Genomic DNA, 13,575 nt, shown 5'->3' with positions numbered 1-13,575 from the left:
GCTGGACACAAAAGAGTACGTCCTTTATACTTTTCCATGTATATATGATTTCATTTATATAAAGTTGTAGAATGGGTGAGGCTAATCAATGGGGATAGTAGTCAGAACAATGATTGCCTATGGACAAGGATGGGTTTGATTGGGAAGGGATTTTCTGGGGTGATGGAAATGTTTTATGCTTTAATTGGGATGCAAGTTACATGGATGTATACATTTATAAAAATTTATCCAAATGTATATTTAAGATCTATAGTTTTCATTATGCATAATACCTCAGTTTAAAAGAGAGGAAGTAAGTAGGTAGATAGATAGATGATAGATAGCAAGTACTACAGGAATCTATTTTTACTAAATTATTTCTGTCTTCCCTTCTCTGATTCATTTCTTTACTCCCTTACCAGTATTTCTGACACCTCCCAAATAATCTACTTATATTCAAATCCTTGTCTCAGGCTCTGTTTCTGGAAAACTCAATCTAAGACAGTTACATTGCCAAAGAGTTATGGATCTGAGATTTGAAAACAGCTCTTTCTGACTCCAAATTCTTAATACATCATGCTGCCTTTCACACATACTTACAGTGTAAGACTTTATCACACCATTATCAATCTATGACAGATCAAGTAATCAAAAAACATAAGAATTGTTTTTGAATTTACAAGGTTAAATTGGCATATATTGGAATATTTATATATATTCCTTATAGAGAACATGCCTTCTTTTTAAGCATTTTACTGAAAAGTCCTTAATACATTCTAAAAACTAAAAATTATTTAGGCCACATTCTCTTAATACAGTACAATAAAAACAGAAGTTAATAACAAATGTTCAAATAAATACAACCAAAAAGAAACATTTCTAAACCCTTGGGAATTAAGAAGAAAACTGTCTGTCCTCAATAATGATAAGGTCAAGGTAGAAATAAAAAGTACAACAGCAGATAATTATGTACATATACATTTACAGGATATGGCTAAAGCTGTACTTTTTTGTAATATGCAGCCTCAAATATTTGGTACTATTTCAAAAGAAAGTAAGATAATAAAGTTTTTTCAACTCAAGAAACTAAGGAAAAAAATGACAAAATGTAACTCAAGCAAGGAAAGACAATAATGAAGATAAATAAATATACAAATGAATTTAAAAATAGAAAAGCAAAATTGATAGATGATACCAAGAACTAGTTCTTTGAAAATTCAATAAAACAAACAAATCTCTGGATAAGCTAATCAATAAAAAAGTAAAATCAAAAATAAATACATTTAGTAATGAAAGATGATAGAGAGAGAGATATGGAAAAGATTTTAAAATTATAAGTGAAAAATTTACCAGATATGTAAATAGATTAGCAAATCTCAATGAAATGTACAGCTCTGGCTGGGGCAGGAATGGGTGAGGTATAACAAATTGACTCAAGAAGTAAGTTAATTTTTAATTATCCCCCATAAAAATTCTGGAGCCATGTAATTTTATAGTAAGCTCTTATAAATCTTCAAAGAGCAGAAAATTCCATACCGTATAAGCCGTTCCATTATACAAAACAAGGAAAAAAGGAATTGCCCAATTTATTTCATAAAGTTATCCTAACTGTGATACCAAACTGACAAAACAGTACATGCACACACATACATATACACACAAATATAGGTGTGCAGAGAACCATTAACACAGCAGGCCCAAGGCTGCTTTTAGAAAGGTCCACTTACAAAACTGGTCCTTCGCTGACCTCCGGAAACTTGGAATTCTGGAGGTTCCCACCCCGCTGATTGATAAAAGTGGCTGACCGTGCCTAAACTGTTTATGCAAATAATACATTTTACGTTGAACACCAGCTTTCCCTCTGGCAGTCTGGAATTTTGGTACGTGCCTAGCAGAGACTGCCTTCATGATCAGCCTCCAGTGAAAACCCTAGACACTGAATCTAATGAGTTTCCTTGTTGGACTTCATTTCACATGCATTGGGACACTCACTGCTGGAGTAACTAAGTGCATCCCATGTGACTCCATTGGGAGATGACTCCTGAAAGCTTGTGCCTGGTTTTTCCCGGACTTCGCCCCATATGCTCTTCCCTTTGCTGATTTTACTCTGTATTCTTTCACTGTAATAAATCATAGCATGAGTGTGACCATACACATGCAGAGTCTTATGAGTCCTCCTCACCAATCAACAAACCTGAGGATGGTCAACGCCAATAGGCAATAGCCCTTCTGTGCAGACGTTAACAATTCTAACTAAGGTACTACTGAATGTTAAAATCATAATTTTCCAAAGCCAAGTTTTAGTTTAGTAAAATGAGTATTAAAAATCTAGTAACAGAAAGAAAAGAATCTAGTAATATAGTAGCTCATATCAATGCAGTTAAGTTTTCAAACGTGATGTTATCAGAAAAGACTTTCAATAAAATTTAACATTAAATCCAAAAAAATAGTTTAAACTAAAAAAGATATTTTATTGAGTTTCCTTTATCCTGAATATAATGAAGAATATCCTCAAACATTCACCATCAAAATTCAAAACAGTAAAATATAGTTCCTAAAGCCATCCGCATTTAAAACTGAGACTGAAATAAGAATTCCCACCATAACCACTATAATTAACACTGTCTAGAAACTCTTCATGATGCAATAAAATCTGAAATAAAAATAAGAAGTATTCGTATTTTCAAAAGGAGGAGAAACTTACGTGCTTAGAAAATTCAAGAGTTTGGTAAATTATCTGAATTTCAGAAAAATATTTTAAGAAGTAATCAGCTTTGTTTTGCACCATCTGTCAGTAATTAAAAATACAGAACAATGAAACAGACCATGCACAAAAGCCACAAAAACTACACAATATCTAGAAATAACTTTTAAAAGCAACATGAGTGATCCATAAGAAGTAAATTCAAAATTCTCTTGAATATATGAAAAACTTGAGGCATTTCTTGGATGAGAATACTAAGTATTAAGCTACCAATTCTTGAGTTAATTTATAGTTTTAATGTAATGAGAGACTGAATATACAAAATAGACAATGGCCAGACCCTGTGTAAAAGCAAACTCTGACTCAACCTACAGCAAACCTGCCTAGGAAACCCATACCCCTATCTACAAAAACAGCCCAGGAAGCCAGCCTGCTATAAGTCAGACTTGTAGGAAATCAGACTATTACCTCCAGTAATAATCCAAGAAGTTAAATAATAACTTCTGTAACAATCAGCCCAAAACGGCCAGGACTTGATTAATAACTGACAGCTTCCCTAATTGTTGTCCCCACTTACAACTCAGGACCAACCACAGAAAGCTAAATATGCACCCCTAACCAATCACACAGGATGCCCCACTTCTAGCTCATCCACCTCCAGCTTCTCCATGCCAACAGCCTCCAATCAGGGCACACCTGAAGCCTTTCTCTTTTTCCACTATGAAGCTTTCATACTCCTCTCCCTGTCTTTCAGTGTCTGCCAAAATGTAAGTGATGATGGCTGATTCACATGCTATAAAAAAACTCTGAATAAATAGCTTTTGTTTGTTCTCATTTGGTTGGTCTTTTTATTTCCACAGTAATATCAAACAAATTCCAATAAAATTTTTTTTTTTACCTTGGCAAAATAATTCTAAAGTTCATCTTTAAGGATGAACATCTGAGAATAATCAAGAACATTTTTTAAAAATGAAAGTCATGGGGCTTCCCTGGTGGCGCAGTGGTTGCGCGTCCGCCTGCCGATGCAGGGGAGCCGGGTTCGCGCCCCGGTCTGGGAGGGTCCCACATGCCGCGGAGCGGCTGGGCCCGTGGGCCGTGGCCGCTGAGCCTGCGCGTCCGGAGCCTGTGCTCTGCAACGGGAGAGGCCGCAACAGAGGGAGGCCCGCATACCACAAAAAAAAAAAAAAAAAAAAAAATGAAAGTCATGAGAGGATACTAGCTCTACCATGTTTTAAAACAATTAATAAAACAACACACATATTTAGCCTTGAGCCAAACACTAATATATGTAAATTTTCAGTACCTATTAAAGAGTCATCACAAATCAGTAGAGAGATGAAGATCCATTAGGTCAATAAAGCTGTGACAATCTCCCCATTTAGGGGAGAAAGTTCATTTAAAAACATTATCTCAGAAATATTTCATGGGACTTCCCTCGTGGTCCAGTGGCTAAGACTCTGCGCTCCCAATGAGGTGGGCCGGGGTTTGATCCCTGGTCAGGCAACGAGATCCCGCATGCCACAACTAAAAACAAAGATCCCACATGCCGCAACTAAAGATTCCGCATGCTGCAACGAAGATCCCACGTGCTGCAACTAAGACCCAGTGCAGCCCAATAAATAAATATTTTTTTAAAAGAAATATTTCAAAGTAAATTCTAGATAAATTAAAAAGTTAAAAATAAGAAGTTAAATGATTAAAGCAAAACTATAAGAACATATAAGTGAACAGTATCTAATCTCTAAATGTCTAAAAGGAATGAAAAAATAAAAGGAAACAATCAATAAATTTACAATTTATGAATTTAAAAATAAATAGGACAAAAGATATGTACAGTAAATACCATGCAAAAATTATGAGACAGATATATAGGTATAGATATAGATATAGATATGCAGGGTACTGGTGAATAGATCAAGAGATAAATAGAAAAAGTACTTGGAAAAGTTACAAGCAAAAATAGAATGGCAAGCCAAAAAGGAAAAATAGGCAACGATTCAAGTAATAAGCTGCAGCTTTTTAGCTCTAAAATTAGTCATTTTCTTAAAAATAGGATTACCCAGTGCTGATGAGGTAGAATGAAAAGGAAACTGACTGCTGGGTGGATTGTAAGTGGTATAATCTTTTTGATAAGTGTTTTGGCAATGTGTATGAAGAGCTTGAAAAATATTCCTATCAGTCAAGCCATCCAGCCTAAAAACAAGAAAAAAAGAATCAGGCACAGAGATGCTGAATTCAGTACTATTTATAATAACAAAGAGGATGGAAACAACTGAAATGCTTCAGAATGGGAGACTGGATAAGTAAATTACAGTGCATTCAAAAGAAAATGTTGTTCACTTATTTTAAATGTTTATAAAGAGTTTTTGGTAATATGGGTAAATGCTTATGTCAAATACTAAGCCAAAAAGCAAAAAAGTATTCACATGTTCAGTTCCGTATGACCTCAATTATGTAAACAATTTAACAAATATATATATGTTATACATGCATATAAACATATGTATGTATTATGTACGTATGTATGTATATATGCCAGAATGTAGCTTGATTGTCTCAGAATGGTAGAATTATGGGAGACTTTTTTATTCCTTCTACTCTTCACCACTTTTTTCAATTTTCTAATTGAAAAAAGGTCAGGGGGGAGACTTTGTTTAAAAAAATTGAAAAATAGTTTGTCCAGGTTTCTTGTACCAGTATTAGAAGAGATTTTTTTTTCTTTTTTTTTAAAGAAAAGGGACTTAGAAAATTATATAATATATGTTGATGCCTGGGATAAAGTTTTTATCTGATTAAATACTGCTGAAGAGGAAGGTCTCCAGAGGTAGATGTAACCCTGCCCCCCGCACCCCATTCAGGCCAAGGTGACATAATTACCTTGGAAGCGTCCCCACAACCTTCCAGAAACTTCTAGGTCTTCCCATGTGCAGCCAAAGGTGAGCTATTAATCCTAGGAGCACTGAAATCTAAAACAGTTGTGAGAAGTTCTCAAGTTCTCTTTTTTTTTCTGACTTTTTGAAACCAGTTGCATGGGGTTCCATCCCTGATTTGCAACTATAAAGACTTTTGAAACCCTCTGGTTTTGCCCACATGCTGTAGAAATCAGTATGAAAGTGACAGTCTGTAACATGACTTCATCAGCGAAAAAACCCAAGCAATGCCACATAACTCAGAACAAGAGATGTTTCCAATCAATAACCTTGGCAACCTCCTAAATCTTTTTTATAGTTGTTCTTGTCTTGCCCTGGATGAATGTATTCGGTTCATCATCCATGGGAGGCATGCAACAAGTTTAATCATAATATAAATGATAGGAACTGCTCTACAAATATCAAGTGCAATTATCTGTTGTTTTTCTAATCAATCCCTCAATTCCCCACATGCCTTATTAGCAGGGAGACAGTCTCTCTTTTGAGACTCCTCTCACCCTTTGATAATACAAACTGGCTGAGAACATTCCTCCAGGATGGCGACACCATGCCGGTAAACACAGCTCTTCCCAGTTCCTCAGGGCTCAGCTCCTCTGAGGGAGCATCCATGTTGGCATACAAGGTTTAGCTCTCGGTGCTTTGCTTCATTAACGTGGCCACATCCTGCTAACACTTGGGCCCAGAGAGCAGAGTCCCAGGGCCCCTTTCCTCCCCTAGGATCCATGCCCGGAGGTCTGGGCTTGGCCTTCTGAACCTTAAAAATACAAAGAACCTAACTAGACCACATCTTCCCCAAGCAAAGAGGCTGCTCTTCTATCTCCTAAAGGCTTTCTAAGCCTAAGGGCTCCCGAGACCCTCCTCCTAACTCTCTGAGACTTTCTAAGTGATTCCAGGTGCCCATGTAACACCTCTGCTTTCCTGAGGGCTCCCTTCATGGTTTTTTGGCAGAGGAGAAGATAAAATACATAAATGTGCCTCTGCTCCAATAAAAGTCCTTCCATTTCCACAGGACTTTCCATATCTAGTCATACCTGCCATCTTATTCCCATTCTGCAAGTTAGGAACTTAAAGCTCAAAGACTGGCCTGAGGTCACACGGCTAAGCTTCCTTTTATAGTTTTCTCTCTTCCTGTCTAAGCCCTTGACCTCTGACTTCCTCTATCTCTTCTCTCCCAGTCATCTTCCTCTTCTCTACCTTTTCATTCATCAGCAATATTCATTAAGAACAAATAATGATCCAGCATGGTACTAGGACACAAATGGTAAAGGAATAAGACATTCATTCACGCTCTCAGAAAATTTGTAATCTAGTTATAGAGAGAAAATTGGCAAAAGACATGAAACAATCAGATGCGAATTTTATTTCTACTTCTCGCTTTTTCTCCACCACAAGTCTGACACTTTCCCTTGTCTCTTCTGTTACAAAAAAAAAAAAAAAAACTTGACTCTTTTTTTTAATTTTTCATTATTACATACATCATAAAAAAGGCTGAAAAATAACTTCAGTTTACAGAACAATAATAAAATAAACATCTACCTACTTTCCATTCTACTTAAGCAATACAAACATTCCCAGTCAATGGTTGCCTCTTAGTAGGTGAGATAATTTATTTCTGTGCGTGTTTCAGAATGGACAAACTTTGCAAAATTGGGCATTCTTCCAATTAGAGAAGAGGTGAAAAAATTAAACAGTGCAGTCAAACATATGCTCTCTGTGGGCAGCCTTTCGGTTCAGAGATAAGAGTATGACTGACAGCCGAGAGCTACAGGGACTTGATTGTAACACACCGTAGAGGGTTTGAGAAATGAGGAAGATCAAGGAAAAAGATATAATCCTGAAAGGCAGTAACATGCAAGCTTCATTGGGAGGAACTTGGAAAAGGCTGCATGAGAAGGGACATCCCTCACAGCACGAGACTGTCCACAGGAGGCTGCTGCTCAGAAGGGGAAGGGGATAAGGGAATTTCTGGGAGACAGTGGACCGGAGAGGGGGCTTGTATGTCTCAGTGATGTCTAGGTGTAGCAGGATGTCAGGGAGTCTCTAAGTCAGAGAACTCCAGAAGGCCCTCACAGCTTGGGGTCCTATAACCCTAAGGCTCTATCAATGGCCAGCAGATGTGGTGGGACGTTTCTCATGGTACACAAAGAAGGCAGGCCCTAAGTGACTAAAATTATGCTTGTTTGGGCTATTTTTTAAATAATTGGGTATATAGAAATGTGAGTTTGGCACAGGTAGGCTTTTGAGCTAATTGGTCTCGGCCTGCAGTGAAGAAATAAACAACCTAGGGGCCAATATCCAGAGGCCATCTTTGGCCCATTTATATGACACATGCTTATCTACTCAGTACAGTGGTATCCATCATCTCCCTTGGAAGAGACCCCCATCAACCACCCCGTGGTTGCTGCCTCCCTGCTAATGCCTTCCCCACTCCCCACTGCCAATCTGACTTTCAACCACTAGGTGACGCTGGGGCAAGGGAGGAATGCCTACTGAAGAAGGCACTTGGGCAGCCCCTGAGCCTGAGAGCTGGCAACGGCAGCAGTTCTGCACATCAGCCCCAAGGACACCCCAGATATGCGAGGCAGAGGGGACAGGAATCTTTACCTCTCTCTGACCATCAGGGTTTGCTAAGCACAGGTATCTCTAAGAGTCAAATCTGGACTCATCCTCTCTATTTCTACACACACATGTGCGCGCGCGCGCACACACACACACACACACACACACACACACACACACACACACACACACCCATATCCGTAGGTAGACTCTCATCATAAGGTATAGACAAAAAAAGTAAGATAAGCATCTGAAAACTAACATTTGTGAGATGCCCCTCACCTTACTCAAGGTTGAAATATAGAAATGATGGTAAATTTTTCCAAAAATTTCTCTTGATATAGGACATTAGATGCCATCTGATGCTAATTGGTTAAAAAAATCATTCAGCCATAAAATATTTAATGGAATGTTTAATAATCAACATATTTTTCAAAAGACTATTTCTTCTGGCAGAATCAGATGCAGGATATTAAAAAAAAAAAAAACTAACAAGTATCAAGTCAGCCAGTAGCCCCTAAGATGCAAGATTATTCCTATAATGTATTTACAAGGACTTATTCATCAAATGGACTCTCCATGGCGTACTTTGGAAGACAACTACATGGTTTTATAGGCAATATTCTCAAAAAGCCTATTCTGATGATAGCATGAAAAGAGCCAGCCCCAAAGAAAGGCTGGACTCTGGGGTTGAGGCCATTCCCCTGCACAAATAAACTAGAGAATTGAGGCAATTATCTGAATAATTCCATGTCACCTTTCCCCCTTCATCTTACGTCAAGAAAAGTCTCAGAGAGCTCAGACAAAATGTTGTCTGTTTGTTTTTGCCTTTGTTTTTCACATTCGCCTAATTATCCAGATAAATACATTATCCACCCCTTTACTCTGGGAAAGGCAAAGGATCAAGTAACGTCTTCATATCTTTACCAGCTACTGGAGAAAAAATAATCTGCAGCCCTGCATCCAGGCAATGTGACACATTTTTGTCAGTTCTTTTTCCCAGTGGGTGAAATTTAACCCATACTTTGTTAGCGAAGGTCTAGTCGTTCCCCAGAGGAAATTACAGGAGCAAAGATATAACCTGCGCCATGCCACATATGAGCTTAAAAGGATAGATTTCTAGGTCTAGCCACCGTTTTGAAATTAGGTTTTAAAAGGAATAGGTTTGTTGCTATGGATTTAAGGGGCATAAGGGCCAACGATCACTTACAGTTCTCAAAAATAACAGCGAGCAAGAATATTCCCATCCTGTTAGAGCTCTGAAGAAGGATTGAAAAATAAAAGCTCCCTGTTGGACAAAAGTGAAGTTAAGGATGGCCACAAATACTAACAACATTAACTTTGCATTATTGAGATTCACACACTCACTTCATTACCAAAGCATCCTCCAGATTAAAAGAGACGTAACTGGTAGCTTGAAACTAATAGTAAAGAGCTGCCTGGCCATCACTCTGTCAATTTCATCTCACCACTATTTCCCCTGACAGCTTCTTCCGGTATATTTCAACCAGCTGTAAAATCTGCCTTCTCCTTCTTTTCTCCCTTTAAAGGAAAAGTCTGCCAGAAGATTTTGGTGCATTAGGACAGACTTTATTAAACAACTTAATCCATCTCTGCCTGCCTAGTGGGGCCTGGGGAGTCCTAATTAATCAATAAGCATTTAATGAGTGTTCCAATGTGCATAATAGTCCTGAGTCAGGTGCTGTGGAGTCGTCAAGATCTAGTTAGGAAAATGGAGAACATTGCCTCCTAGAGGGTTTTCTGACAGTGTGAGTTAGTACGTAGGGAAAAGGATGGAACATTTGTGGAAGGTCTCCTGGGTACAAATACTGTGTTAGATGCCCTATATACATTATTACTTCACTTAATCAGTATTTATTTGCCAGGGCTGCCACAACAAAGCACCACGGACTAAGTGGCTTAAACAACAGAAATTTATTTCCTCAGAGTTCTGGAGCCTAGAAGTCCAAGATCAAGGTGCCAGCTGAGCTGGTTTTATTCTGAGGCCTCCCTCCTTGGCTTGTAGGTGGCCATCGCCTCCCTCTGTTTTCACGTCGTCCTGCCTCTGAGCATGCTCATATCTGTGGTCGAATTCCCTCTTCTTATAAGGACACCAGTCCTATTGGATTAGGCCCCCTAAAGACCTCATTTTAACTTAATTACCTCTTTAAAGACTTTATCTCCAAGTCTAGTCACATACTGGGGGGTTAGGGCTTCAACATATGAATTGTGGGGCATAGGGCACAATTTAGTCCATTTTATAACTCTACCATCAAGGTGAGAGAACATGTCAGATAATACACTGTTTAAAAAAAGATGAACACGCAAAGAAAACAGGAAAATCTGACTCTGACTCAAACAACGTGTTGGGATCAAGTTCAGTAGTGAATAACAAACAAATAAAAACAGTGGCTTAAATATAATAGAAACTTATTTCTCACTCTCAAAAAGGTAAGAAATAGTCCAAAACTGGAATGATGATCCATGGGGACAGGAGCCCAGGCATCTTCTATAGTTTTCCTTCCCCAGGTCACCTCATGGTCCAAGATGGCTGCTGAAATTCCAACCATTAAGTCTATATACCACCTTGTTGATTCCGTTCTCAGAAAGGCTCTCCCTTCACAGTTGTAAGATAGCTGCAGCACACTCAGGCCTTACCTTCCCTATGCTTCAAATTCAATGGGAAAGAGCAAGAGCCTCTTTTCTAGAAATACCAGTAAAGTTATACTTGTGACCCATTGATCTTGACTGGGTCACATGCATATTGTGGTGGCCAGGGGAATATGATGGACTGATCACCTTGGGTCTGGATACCTACCTATACCCCTGGGTTGAGCGTGTGGCTGGCATGAACTCCTGAGGGAAATTTCATTTGATGTTTCACTAGAAGGACAAATGGGTGCTGCGCAGGGCGAACCACAATGTCCACAGAGCATTATCCACATTTTTCAGATAAGTACAATGAGACTCCGAGAAGCTAAGTTAACTGTCCTGGTACCCACACAACTGGTAGAGCTAGGATTAAAACTCTCCTGGTCTGGGGCTTCCCTGGTGGCGCAGTGGTTGCGCGTCCGCCTGCCGATGCAGGGGAACCGGGTTCGCGCCCCGGTCTGGGAGGATCCCACGTGCCGCGGAGCGGCTGGGCCCGTGGGCCATGGCCGCTGGGTCTGCGCGTCCAGAGCCTGTGCTCCGCAACGGGAGAGGTCACAACAGAGGGAGGCCCGCGTACCACAAAAAAAAAAAAAAAAAAAAACTCTCCTGTCTGACAGCAAAGTCCTTCCTCTTCTTACACTGTTGTCTTAATAGATTCAAAGCCAGGGACATCACTAGGGGGTGGGAAGACTTCCTGAAAGAGGTGAGTTAATGAACAGTAGGAAAGACTATCATTGGATGCCAGGGAAACCAAAGTAAAAGCACCACAGGCAAGGAGACTTTCTTCATGTCAGTCGGTGCCTAAAGGCAACCTGCAGAACAGTTGTCCTGGCACGACACCAGGACACACCCTGCCACCGCCACTGAGGGTCAGTTTGCAAACTCCTCAGATCATTAGCAAGTACTCTGTAGGGAAAATGGCTCTCAGAGCCAAAAGGTTTGGGGAAACCTGTTCCTATCCTATTGGTGAGTCACAGGAGACAAAAAATAAAGGTTCTAAGAAGTCCTGCGTTTTCTCATTTGGCTTGACCAGAATTTCCCAGACAATGTTCATTTGTTCCTCAAAGTTTTTGTTTTTGTTGCTGGCTTGGTTTTGAACACCTATTAACAACTTTCATATTCAAGAAACCAAAGTTCTTTGAAATGCCTTCAGGAAATAGGAATTGTTGATTCAATCCAAAGCTTGATTTTTCCAAAAGAGGAAATCAAGGTTCAGGGAAGTTCAGAGATATCACCAATGTTGTCTAACCGATGAGTTTCAGCTCCAAGACAAGGACCCAGCCATCCTCACTCCCAACTCCTTTGTACTAACTTGCATGTGGGTGGTAGTTTTCAAACTATTTTTATATGAAATTATCTTATGCTGAGCATGATGAAACTAAGCTTAACATTGTTCTCATTTAACGTTTCAGTTTTCATCTAAGTAGATAATCAGTTTCCGCTTTCCAAGAACTGGTGTGAGTGTGTGTGTGTGTGTGCGTGTGTGTGCGTGTGTGGTGTGTGAGTGTGTGTGTGTGTCCATCCACAGGATCCTGCACGTACCCCCACCAGAAGCAAAGGCACTCAGAGTGAAATGACTTACCTAGGGTCATTTAGTCAGTATAGGGCTAGGAATTGTTTCTGTGTCTTCCCTTTCCTCTGTAGGTTTTGAGTAGATACATTAATCACTCCATCAAGAAATGTTTATTAAGTGTTTACTACGCTCTCAGAACTGTTCTAGACCCTGTGGGGCACAAGAAACAACTATAAATCAATCCAGTGATTTTATATTGAATATTTACTATGTGAGAAGCCCTGCACTAAATATTATGGGAGGTACAAAGTTAAACAAGCTGTTGAACTTTTCCCAAGAATTTTATTATCTAATGAAGGATATAAGATAAGGGCTCGAATAAATACAATGAAAGGCAATATAGGATCATAGAAGGAAATTTTCTTTGTTTGTTCCTTTATGGAGGGAGAGGCGTTTGAGCTGGAGTTAAAGCATCTGATCCAACTGCGTCGTCTCCTCTCTGCAGGTGAGAAAGGGGAAGTTATGAAAGCCGTTGGGCTCCTGAGTTTGCAGCTGAATGCAGGAAAGCCTCTAACAGAGATTCTTAACCCGGACTGCAAATTGGAATCACCCGGGGAGATTTTAAAACGCAGATGTCTGAGGTTTCATCCCTGACTAACTGAATCAGAATCTTGGGGCTTAAGACGTTAGGATTGTATTTTCTTTGTAAAGCTGCTCCAGGTGAGTCTGGTGTGGCCAGGGTCGAAAGCTGCCGGCCTTCAGCTTTGCAGCAGGCAAGACTGGGGGTGGGGAAGGCGAAGGCAAGCTGGGGTCGATAGAAACAAGGAGGGATAGCCAGACCTGAGGACCATGGCGGAGGAAGAATTAGGGTCCTGAGGAGATGTTGGGTACTCAAAGAAGACAGCATAAAAGATGACTTCAAAACACAAGCAACAAAGCCTAGTAGTACTGCCACTGTGGAGAGTGTGCTGGGCAAGAACATAAGGGCTCAAAAGAAGAGCTGAGGGCTTCCCTGGTGGCGCAGTGGTTGAGGGTCCGCCTGCCGATGCAGGGGACACGGGTTCATGCCCTGGTCTGGGAAGATCCCACATGCCGTCCAGAGCCTGTGCTCCGCAACGGGAGAGGCCGCAGCAGTGAGAGGCCGCCGTACCGCAAAAAAAAAAAAAAAAAAAGAAGAAGAGCTGAACAGCATGGGTCAGGTCTGCCTTGAGTCTTTCTCTCCCAAAATTTTGGGGAGC

This window comes from Physeter macrocephalus, chromosome 2, assembly GCF_002837175.3.
Source record: "Physeter macrocephalus isolate SW-GA chromosome 2, ASM283717v5, whole genome shotgun sequence".
NCBI classification, from domain to species: Eukaryota; Metazoa; Chordata; class Mammalia; order Artiodactyla; family Physeteridae; genus Physeter; species Physeter macrocephalus.
The sequence above is the reverse complement of the archived record's forward strand: the minus strand, read 5'-3'. Positions refer to the sequence as shown.